Source organism: Theropithecus gelada, chromosome 14, assembly GCF_003255815.1.
Source record: "Theropithecus gelada isolate Dixy chromosome 14, Tgel_1.0, whole genome shotgun sequence".
In the NCBI taxonomy this organism is placed as follows: Eukaryota; Metazoa; Chordata; class Mammalia; order Primates; family Cercopithecidae; genus Theropithecus; species Theropithecus gelada.
The window spans coordinates 410,336-421,325 of NC_037682.1; positions in this window are offsets into that span (position 1 = coordinate 410,336).

The window sequence follows — 10,990 nt, forward strand, 5'->3', positions numbered from 1 at the left end:
TGCTAGAGAGTTTCATTTATTTCACCAAGAGCAACTACAATTAGTGAGCACCTACTGGGAGCCAAATCCCTATGTGCTTGGCGATTTCACTGATTTTGCTACTGTTCTTACATTCCAACTGTATGCCAGGGGTGGTGCTTGTAGATATCACTCATTCTTAGCCTAGTAGGAGCTACCAGTCCTTCAGCACCTACTGTGTGCCAGGCACTGTGCTTAGTAATTTCATTCATATGCAAAGAGCACCCTCAATGTCTGCGCACATGCTGCCTGCCTAGCACTGTCCTGGTGATGCCCTCACTGTGGTGGTGGGAGCTACATTATGGAGCCCTCCCTGTGATCTGTCTGTGCCACAAGGTCAGAGCTTCTGCCCTGTGCTGTTTCAGTTCCACCCACCTTGGAGGTTTTCCAATGGCCCATGAGGGCAGAGAACCAGGCGAACGTCACCTGCCAAGTGAGGAAGTTCTACCCCCAGAGACTCCTGCTGACCTGGTTGGAGAATGGAAATGTGTCCCAGACAGAAACAGCTTCGACCCTCACAGAGAACAAGGATGGTACCTACAACTGGACGAGCTGGCTCCTGGTGAACACCTGTGCCCACAGGGATGGTGTGGTGCTCACCTGCCAGGTGGAACATGATGGGCAGCCAGCGGTCAGCAAAAGCCATACCCTGGAGATCTCAGCCCACCAGAAAGAACAGTGCTTGGATACCACTTCTGGTAAGGTTACTTCAAATTTTTAAATTTTATCTTTTTCTTTCATGTTAAAATTAATATTTATGTTTGTCATAAAATAAGATAAGCTAGAAGCCTATAAATATAAAGTAGAATTTTAAAGTCAGCATCATTCTTCCAAATCTCACCCTCTAAGAGTCATCACTATTAAGAGTTTGAGGTACAACCTGACAGATTTTTTGACATAAATGCATATTGAATGAGGAAGAAAGGAGGCAAAGGGATCATGTGTTCGTCGCATTCTGCATCTTGCTTTTTACCCCTGACAGTTATTACATTCCCGTTTCTCAACAGCCACCCTGTCTCCTTCCTACTCCTTCTGACCTCTGCCTTGTCTGTTCCTTCCTGAACTTTTCCATTCATATCTGTGACCTGCCCCCAGCAGACTCCCACGTCTGCTGTATGAATTTCAGAAAGACATGTGGAATCTAAACCCGGACCAGGCCCCCAGGTGACCATAAGTGGTAAAAGCATGGGCCTCATTTGGGTCCTGATGATGATATTTGACCAATAACAATCACAACAGCTCTCTGCAGATTTATTATGTGCAAATTTCTGTTCATCTATGATCTCCTTTCCTGCTTCAACCATCCAGTGAGTCTGGAGTTTTACAGAAGGGGAAACCAGGACTTGGGAAGCAATAGGGGATATTGTTGAAGACAATTAGATCAAGGCATTAGACCAGATGACTGGTCCAAACTAATCAAGGTAAGTCTGAGGTCCTGAGGACAGGGTCACCACCAGCCTATAATGCAAATTCATGCTAGTTTGAGAAATGTTCCCTTTCTGCTGGGACACAAAATGTCCCAAGGATGTGAATTTGGCCAGTGTTCCCCCATCTATGACCAAAATAGATCTTATTTCCCTCTCATATAATACTAGGAGGGGTCTCTATTCCAGAAGACTTTTAGAAGGCCCAGGTTCCTTCCCACATACTCTATGGCATTGACTTTATCTACTGGGTCAATGCCGGGTCGCTGATTTGTCCATGTCCCTGCCTGCTGGAAGAGAGAAGACAGGAAGTAGAGGACAACAATGTCCGCTATAATCAGAGATGTGTGGAAGGTACATAGTCACGTCCACTGCTCACCCAGTTATGTGTGCCCATGCAGTTGCAAGAGGAGTCCACAATTGTGTGATCTGATAATTGAGGACATTTTTTACAAAAACAATATCATTATGAACTTAATAAAATGTAAAATTTTTATACCATTAAATTTCATAAAATTGCTAAAATAATTCTCTCACGTCACCTAAAATGTAGCATACATTCATATTTCCCCAAATTTCTTTTGTAACCATTTTTCTGTGCACCAAATTTGGTTTTAATTTATCTTTAAATGTTTGGTAGTATTTTTCTATGAAGTATCTGTACCTCAAGAATATTTTGGGGTACTTTAAAATTATGAATTGACTTTCCTCAATAGTTTAGGGCTATTCACATTATTCATTTCATATTGGGTGAGATCTGGCAACTTGTGCTTTTCAAAGAGTTTTTGGTCCATTTTATCTATGTCATCATATTTCTGTGTGTAGAGTTGTTTATAATAGCCCTTATGATCCTTTTGATGTCTGCAGGGTCTGTAGTGATAGCCCTCATTTCATCCTGATATTTAAAATGTGCCATTTCTTTTTTCTTATTCATCAACCTTGCTATAATTTTTCCTATTTTATTGCTCCTTCCAAAGGATCAGCTGCTTCAGTTGGTTTTTGTATTGTTTTTATATTTTAATTTCACTAATTTTCTGCTCTCTTCTCTTTTTATTAATTCTTATCTCTGGCTTGTTTTGGGTTTATTTTGCTCTACTTCTTGTAGTTTCTTGAAGTGGGGATTTATATTATTAAATAGAGACGTTTTCTCTTTTCTGTGTCTTTTTTTTGGTCATGTTCTATGGCTGGGAGCTCATACTGAGGGGATGGGTCCCAGGTGCCTGGCCTCACGGCTGTTCCTCAGCCCTCAGGTCCCTAGCCAGTCTGCCTTCCTTTTTCACCTTGGAAGTTCTCCTATGCCTGCGCCTCATATTTCCAGAGTTCTTAGTCTTGCTTCTCGAGGAGGAGCAGGAAGAGATGAATCTGCACCATCTGTCTGAAGCTGAATTTGCTTTTTAGACTTCCATCCACTCACTGGAGCTCCTACCAGGGCTTCCATTTTTGGGTGGTTTCAGTGTGGTGGATGTAGCATCCTTGCTCATGTGCTATGGCTGGAAATGCATGTTAAGTTGTCTAGGCAGGTACACAACATGCAAGATGCCTTATGTGATGTGCTGCACCAGCAGCATGGCAGCCTAGTGAGATTGTGCACTAGGGTGTGGTGAAGGTTCTCTTCTGACCCACAGTCATTTTGCAGTTTGGCATTCTTTGTTCAAGTAATACTCAGAGCCAGGTTTGTGCAAAACTTACTTTTCCTTTTTTGCTTTTTCTTGTGGTTTGGGGAGGTTAGTTATAATTAGTTATGCTGCTGCAACTGTCTCCAGAAACCCAGAAGATGACTGATGATCATAGGTTCTTTGACCCAAACATTCCCTCCCACATCTCAGGGTCCCGCAACTTCCCCATCAGGGCCCTAGCCCAGCACAGCAGCCTGTCGAAGCTGAGATTCATCCTCCTCTGTGGTTCTGCTACTCTTATAATGATCCAGAACCCAATCTTCTATTCTTTCTGCCCTCTGGCTCCAGGAGATAACAATCTGCACTGCTGCCAAGAAGTCCTCTGGTTTTCACACTAAGCCTTAATTCACGATAAGTTACTCTTAGCTTCTCATCATCTTTCCCCAAAGAATTGGTGCCCAGCAACAGTCATCAAACACCTTAGTCCTCATAACTACCATTTCCCAATCCAGTTTCAAATGGCTGATGCCAAGGAATTTCCTTCGTATTTCACTGCCAGCGAAAGTTGTATTAATTGCACCATAGCTGCAAGCCAGGGCCAGCCCAGCTCCACTCACTACCAGCCCTGGGGTCCTCATTGCCAGCTAATCTTGATGAGTGGTCAGTTTCCAAACTTGCATTTTAGAGTCTACTTTTCAGACCATTTCCACTGTCAGTTTTGCTAGGAGGTCAACTGGAGGTGGATACAGGAATTCAGGAAGCATGTTAGAGTGCTGTCAGGGTCAGTATGCCTGAGGGAGTGAGGCAGAAGTGTAGGAGAGGGACGTGCTGAGCCACAGTGCAGGCAGGACAAAGACCCAGCTGATTCTTCAGAGAAGCCAAGGGCTGAGAGAGTCCCTTAGAGTTGTATTAATTGAGGAGAGTGGCGTGGCCTTCCTATTTTCAATTCAACCAGTCTTTCTATGGGCTGCCCCGTAGAAGGAGGAGTGAACTTGGAGAGTACAACTCTCCTCAAGCCTCAAGGGAGACAAAGTTCCAGAGAGCCACCCAGCTGGGAACTGCTGGCCTCCAACATTCCAGCCACAGATGCTGAGATCTCCATTCCTTCCTTAAGGGACCCATCAGCACCATTTTATTTCCCAGAAAACATACATGAAAACAGAAGTAAACATAACTTCATTTGTTTGCTTTTAACAGCAAAAAAAATGCTCATTGTAAAAATGCAAAGAATCCAAATGTGTGCTCCCCCAGATCTGACTGTCTGTCCAACAGAGAGATTTCAGATGGCACCCGCTCTGGGGTCGAGGTGAGCTTGATGTCTGAGTCCCTTCCAAGCATGAGAGTCATGCTTTGACTTGCCAGGGTGTTTTCTATCCAGCACAGTATATTAGGCCCAGCCCCTCAAGGGCCTCCCCAGCTCTCAAAAACACGGGGTCCACCCTCACTGTGGGGGCTAAACAGGGCAGCCTGCAAATCTTTCACTCTGAAGCCATCCTCATATAAACAAAAAGCATGTTAGTTGCTTGCTGCATGTAGAATCCAGTCAAGGAGAGCGAGGTCTGATACCAAAAAAAGTGAATTTATTCCAAAGCTAGGTTGGGGAAGGGACACAAAGTGTCCTGCCTTTAAATGTGCCACTTCCCCTTTGGAGCAGAAAGGAGACACTTTCATAAGGTAATGGGGATGGGACCAAGGGCAGGGGTCCCTCTGCTAGTGCCTGGTGACTTAGCTACCCGACAGTTGAGTTGGCGCCATCCTGGACAGAAGTCAGTTGTAAAAGTGGCCAAGTGGGCATGCTTTCCATATGCGCTCCTGGTGGATGAAAGTCTGGAAGCTACCCCTGGAGGTGAAGTTTCCGTGGTGGGTATGCTTTGGTGTGCCAACTTTCCAGCAGAGATCTGTCTTGGAGCACACAGAAGAACTTGCCCTGCAGAGAATATCTGGTGACGGGGAGGTGAAAGGTTATATTTGCATTTCTGAAGGGCTAAGTAGGAAACTGGGAGCAGGGGGAAACGGGAAAGAAAACAAAGAGAAAATAAACTACGTCTTAGCAAACTGGGGGTACTCGGTTATACTCATGACCCCTACCTGCCGCTTCATAATTGTTCCTATGACCCTGCAAAATTGGACTTGTCTTGTTCAAAAGGACACAGTCTCAGGAATCATCCAAAGGGACATAATCATGGGCTTCCCTAAGTTTGGATGCAAGTAACCTTGTGACCCTCCCTAAATTCTCTGGACCTCAATTTCCCCATCAGAATGGAATAATAAACCCTGCCCTACAGGATTGTGAGGATCAAGTGAGGGACTCAGGTGCCTCACATGAATACGTGAGTACACATTCTGTCCACTTCGTCCCTCCGGGAGGACAGCCCGGCAGCCTGGGACAGGGTAAGGGAATGAGGAACCTCTTTCCCTGGCTTCTGCCTTATGTTGCAGCTAAGGCAGCCAGGGTAAGATGCAGCCTCCAAAGATTTGGAGCAGTGACAGTCCCAGGTAGCCTCCGATGGGGTAAGTGGGGTCCTCTGGGATGGCATCCTGGGTAGCCCCTTCCTAACTTCTCCTGTCTCCTGATTTCCAGGCCCAGTACTGGCTCCCACTGCTCCACTTCTCATAGCTGTCCTCCTGGGCCCCAAGGTGCTGCTGGTGGTTGGTGTCTCTGTCATCTATGTCTACTGGAAGCAGAAGGCCTGACTGTAAGTGTGGGGGATGGAGGCCCGACCAAGGGCTGCCCCAAAAGGGCAGGGCCAGCAGGAGAGTCCAGCCCACATATCATGCAGCATCAGGGTTAGTGGAGCTTAGAGAAGGTGACAGAGCTCCCTCCCATCCTCAGAACGCTCAGGGAACCCTCTAAGAGGCTCCCAACCCCCAGTAAGTATGTGGGTGCTTGAGGAGGCATAAGCCAGAGTGTCCAAAGGTTTTTACAGCACCCCAGGGGTCCCATGAGGAGGTGAGAAGAGGAACCTGAATCAGGGGCTACTGAGTGGGTGTCCCTTGCAGGCCATCTCTAGATTATTTGATGCTGAACTCCATGGGCCCAAAGGAATCCCCACTGTCAAGTCATGTTGAGAAACCGCAGATGGGCAGCTCTTAGGGCTGTACCCATTCTGACCCTCTTTGTGCCTGAGTGGAAGCAATGAGGGAAGGGACACCAGGACTCAGGAAGAGGGCTGAGCCGGCAGAGTCCTATCTCAGGGCTGCCTGTCCACTTGCAACAGGCATCCCAGAAGGAGACCAGCACCGGGAATATAACAGGCTCCCAGGAAATGTTTCTTAAATGATGAGCAGATGATTAAATATGGACATGTTATCCACAGCTCCTTCCCTCCTCCCCTGCCTCATGGGACCCCCAGTCTCTGCTGCCTCCTTCCTTCCTTGCAGGGCTCTGACTGAGAGAAGGGGCTGGTGAGAAGCTTCCCCAGACTCAGCTCCAAACGCCTCCCCTCCCAGGACATCTTACTGCCCACAGGTTCCTGTTGCTCCTTTGCAGAGTCCTTGATTCTCCAGAGCAGTCTTCATTCATGGTCCTGAGCAGAAGCCATGGCATGGGGCTCTGGGGAGTGACTCATGACACCTCCCTAGGATGTGGGAAACACGCCAAATCTAAACCCATCAGGACACCTCTCCTCCATCGTCTTGGACTGTCCATAAGCCACAAACTGCAGTTCAGATTCTCAAGAGTTATTCTGCCTTCTGGATTCCTGCCTACCCAATTACCCAGCCTTGTTGAGATTCTCTATTGCCTCCTGAATACAAATTAACATCCTGGTTTTAAGGAGAAAAAATGATTCTCATTCCTCTTTGTTTAAACATATGATATAGTTTGGATATTTTTCTCCTACAAATCTCGATGTGAAATTTCATCCCCTATGTGGGAGGTGGGGTCAGGTGGGAGGTGTTTGGGTCATGGGGATGGATTCATCATAAATGACTTGGTGCTATCTTGGTCTATTAGTACCCACAAGATCTGATTGTTTAAAAGTGCCTAGCAGCTCCCTCTTCTCTCTTTTTCTTCCTCTTTCCCCATGTTATGCCAACTCCACTTCACTGTCCACTGTGAGTAGAAGCACTCTGAGGCCCTCCTCAGCAGCAGATGCAAGTACCATGCTTCTTGTACAGTCTGCAGAACCAAAAGCCAAATAAACCTCTTCTTTATAAATTATCTAGCCTCAGGTATTCTTTTATAGCAACACACATGGACAAAGACAGTGTGCTACTCCTCACACCTAGAAAGAAAGCAGCTCTCCCTCCTCTCTCTGTGATGGAAACACTAGTTTTTCTATTATCCTGCAACCTTCCTAAATCTGTTGCTCATGGTAAAAATACCGTGACAGTCCTAAAGCCATGGAGTCCTCCTCGATTTCTTCTTTGTTTATACCTCATATTCAGTTCTGCTTCAAAATGCTTACGTCCCCTGGTGAGATGGTAAGTGTTTGACAATTGACTCTTCGAAAGAAAAAAGAAGGCTGAATTGTAGTGTTTGTCAATTTCTGTGGGGTGAATACTCCCAACATGGCCCATTTCAAGCTTCTAACACTTTAAAAACTAGAATACACAATTCCTGAAAATTTAACAGTTGACTCTCCTGAGCCAGTCCCAGCCTGCTCCGGCACACAAAGGAGCTGTACCCATAACCTGCACACCTCTCACCTCCACCACTCCTGCATGGTCCCAGCCAGCATCATCTCCTCCTGGACCACTTACAGAGCTTCTGCTGGATTGCGTTTTTCAGCCTCAGTTATTGTTTGGAAAAGTCAAATCCTGTCATTCCTCGACTTCTTCCCTGCGACAGCTGCATGGCTCACTCTCTTCTGTCCTTCAGTTTATTAAAGGCAACTTCTGTAAACCACCCTACATAAAATACCCATTTTCCTCTCCACCCTAGCATTTCCAATGTCTCTTAACTTGATTAGCTTTTCTCCTTAACACTGTATTATGTTATTACATGTATTATACTAAATACAGGGCAGTCCTTACTTTGCATGGCAGTGCAAGATTATAAAAATGACTGAAAACACTGAGACCCTGGAAAGCAACTCTACATCCAAAGGGGAAAATAATGACTCCTCTGTGATCCTCATAATATTTATCAAAATATTAGAAAATATAATACGTCAGTTGCAAATGTAGACAGAAGAGAAAAATATTTAGTTCATGGTAATTCAAAGGATTAGAAACATTGAGGATTAAATTATTATTTCTTTGTAAAACATAGCAAGGATAGTTGGAACAGTGCTTGTCTTCTTGTGTATTTCTGATGTGGAACAAGCGTAAGATGATGAAAACACTGGTATATTTTGAAACGGTCCCCTTTCCCCTTCCTCTTCAGGAAGCACTACTGAATATTTCTCTCATACTCACTGTGAGGACCAATCAAGCTGCTGTGGGTAAAATTCACAGAAGTGTGGGAGCTCCCATGACTGGGTTCTCCTGAGTTTTTAACTCAGACTGGTCCCTCACTGAACTTACAACAATTCACCATTCACGGTGCAGGTTTTCTGACCCCAGCACTCGTTCCCATGGAGGTTTCCAATTCAGGAAGTTGTAATTCTCCGTATCACCCTGTCTGTCTCTCTAATTTTGCCCTGTGACCTCATTTCTCCGACAGATCTAAGAGGAGTTGTTGTTTTTTGATTTGCTCAGCTTGTTACTTGATGTTGGTTTGAGAGACTTTTTGTAGGGGTCACCCAGGAGATTTGGTTCCATCCCCAAAGGCTTCCACAGCCACAAGCCCTCAAATGTGCCACACCTGGAATTATGGTCTCTGAAGCTGCAAGCTCAGTCCTTGACTACAGAACCCTGTAGGTCTGAGCTCTCAAATTAGGAAGGGTCATGGGACCCCTGGCATGAGATGAGAGTCTCTGGGATATAGAGCAGGCTCTGTGGCAGTCAACCTCTCTCCAGTACTGTCCAAGGCTCCCAGGTCTGGGAACCCCAAGCACAGATGTCAGCAACTTCCCAGCAGTGGCAACTGTGTTCATTTCCTCTTTCACAATGGAGGATGGCCCCAGTCTCATGGCCCCTTCCTCCCACAGCAACTTCCCTCCTGGGGCATCATGGCAAGGCAGGGCTTCTCCTCCCCTGCAGAGCACAGAGTCTGAGGTCTCTTCATGACAATCATTCAGACAGATATCCCCAGCCCTGTGTCCCAGCTCGCCTGGACAGGCCCTGCCACCTCCTCTGCTCGTAGGACTCACAGTTGTGTGCAGCCTGCTCTACATAGGTGTATTTCTATGTGATGTCTCCTCTCCCTCTCAGTCCATCTCCCCTGTTCCCCTAGATTTCCACTTGGGAGCATTTTCTTGTCTCTTATCCCAGCATGAAGCAAGATTTGGAGCACTTTTTCTATGAGCATCTATGTAGGCCCTAATTAGGATGCACCTTGCCCTAGTCATAGTGATTCCCCCAGAGGCCATGGCTGCACCATGACCCTGGTGCTGAGCACACGACCTCAGCACCCATGATTCTAGGGCTAAGCACATGACCTCAGCTCACCAGCATGGTACCCCCACCTCCCCTAGACACTGGCCAAGGTTGTCACACTGCATCATAAATCCTTGAGGGCAGAGGATCTGTTTTTTAAAATTGTTACTATTACTAAAACTCTACCTAATAACAATAATGTCTAACTAATAGCTATAATAATAATAGCAAAACTGAATATCTAGGTTTGGGGACACAGTCAGGTATTATTAGGCGCTCTGCATATATTAGTTCATTTGATTCCCATAACAATCTTAAGAGGTTGGCGTGATTATTATGTCCATTTTACAGCTGAGGAAACTCAAGAAATAGAGAAGTTAATAGTATCCGCAGGATCACACACTTGGGAGCTAGTAGAGCTGGATTTCAGACTAGGAAGTTTTAACTCCTAAGCCCACAGTCTTAATCTTTAGTCTTCTGGAGGAAGCATCCATGGGCTCCCAGTTCCTCATGTGTCCCAAAGTCTTCCCTGGTCATCTGCACCTAATGTCGTGAGTGGGGGTGAAATATGGTAGATGAAGTGGGAATTTTAGCTCATGGATTACGGGCTCCCAGTTCTTTCAAATATTCAAATTTTATCCATGCTGTACCAAGTCAACCTAAAGTTGAAACTGAATTCTGCATGTGATTTCCACAAAAATTTTTTACTTGAATAAGCATCTATGAATCTAGCATATCTTTATTGAAGGATTAGAGTTCCTTGAGAACTCCTCGACAGTTCCTTCCTTGGGAAGGCAACTTGGTGCTCCAAGCACAGATCCTGCCATCTTCCTGACACTATTGCATCAATTTAAAAAAATTGTTTGTTGTTTTTTTTTTTTTTTTGAGACGGAGTTTTGCTCTTGTTGCCCAGGCTGGAGTGCAATGGCGCAATCTTGGCTCACTGCAACCTCCACCTCCTGGGTTCAAGTGATTCTCCTGCCTCAGCCTCCGAGTAGCTGGGATTACAGGCATGCACCACCGTGCCCGGCTAATTTTGTATTTTGTAATTTTGTAATTTTGTATTTGTAGAGCCACGGTTTCTCCATGTTGGTCAGGCTGATCTTGAACTCCCAACCTCAGGTGACCCACCCGCCTCGGCCTCCCAAAGTGCTGGGGTTACAGGCGTGAGCCACTGCACCTGGCCTATTGTATCAATTTTGGAGTCTATTCCAAACTACGATTTTTGGAGGCATGAATATACGTAGTATATTCCAAACTACGATTTTTGGAGGCATGAAACTTTATGTCTCACGCCTTCCAAGCCAATTGCTATTTTCATGGAAGGAAATATTCCTCTTTCAACCACTGGTGTGTTTTACCTTAAATTATGTATCTTTAGATATTAATATTTCTGGGTTTTTCTTTCTTTTTTGCTTTGTAAACAGTAGACTTTTATACAAATATAAAGTTTTGCACCTTCAAAGTTACCACTCCAATAAACACACCTGTTAAAAGCAGCAAAACATC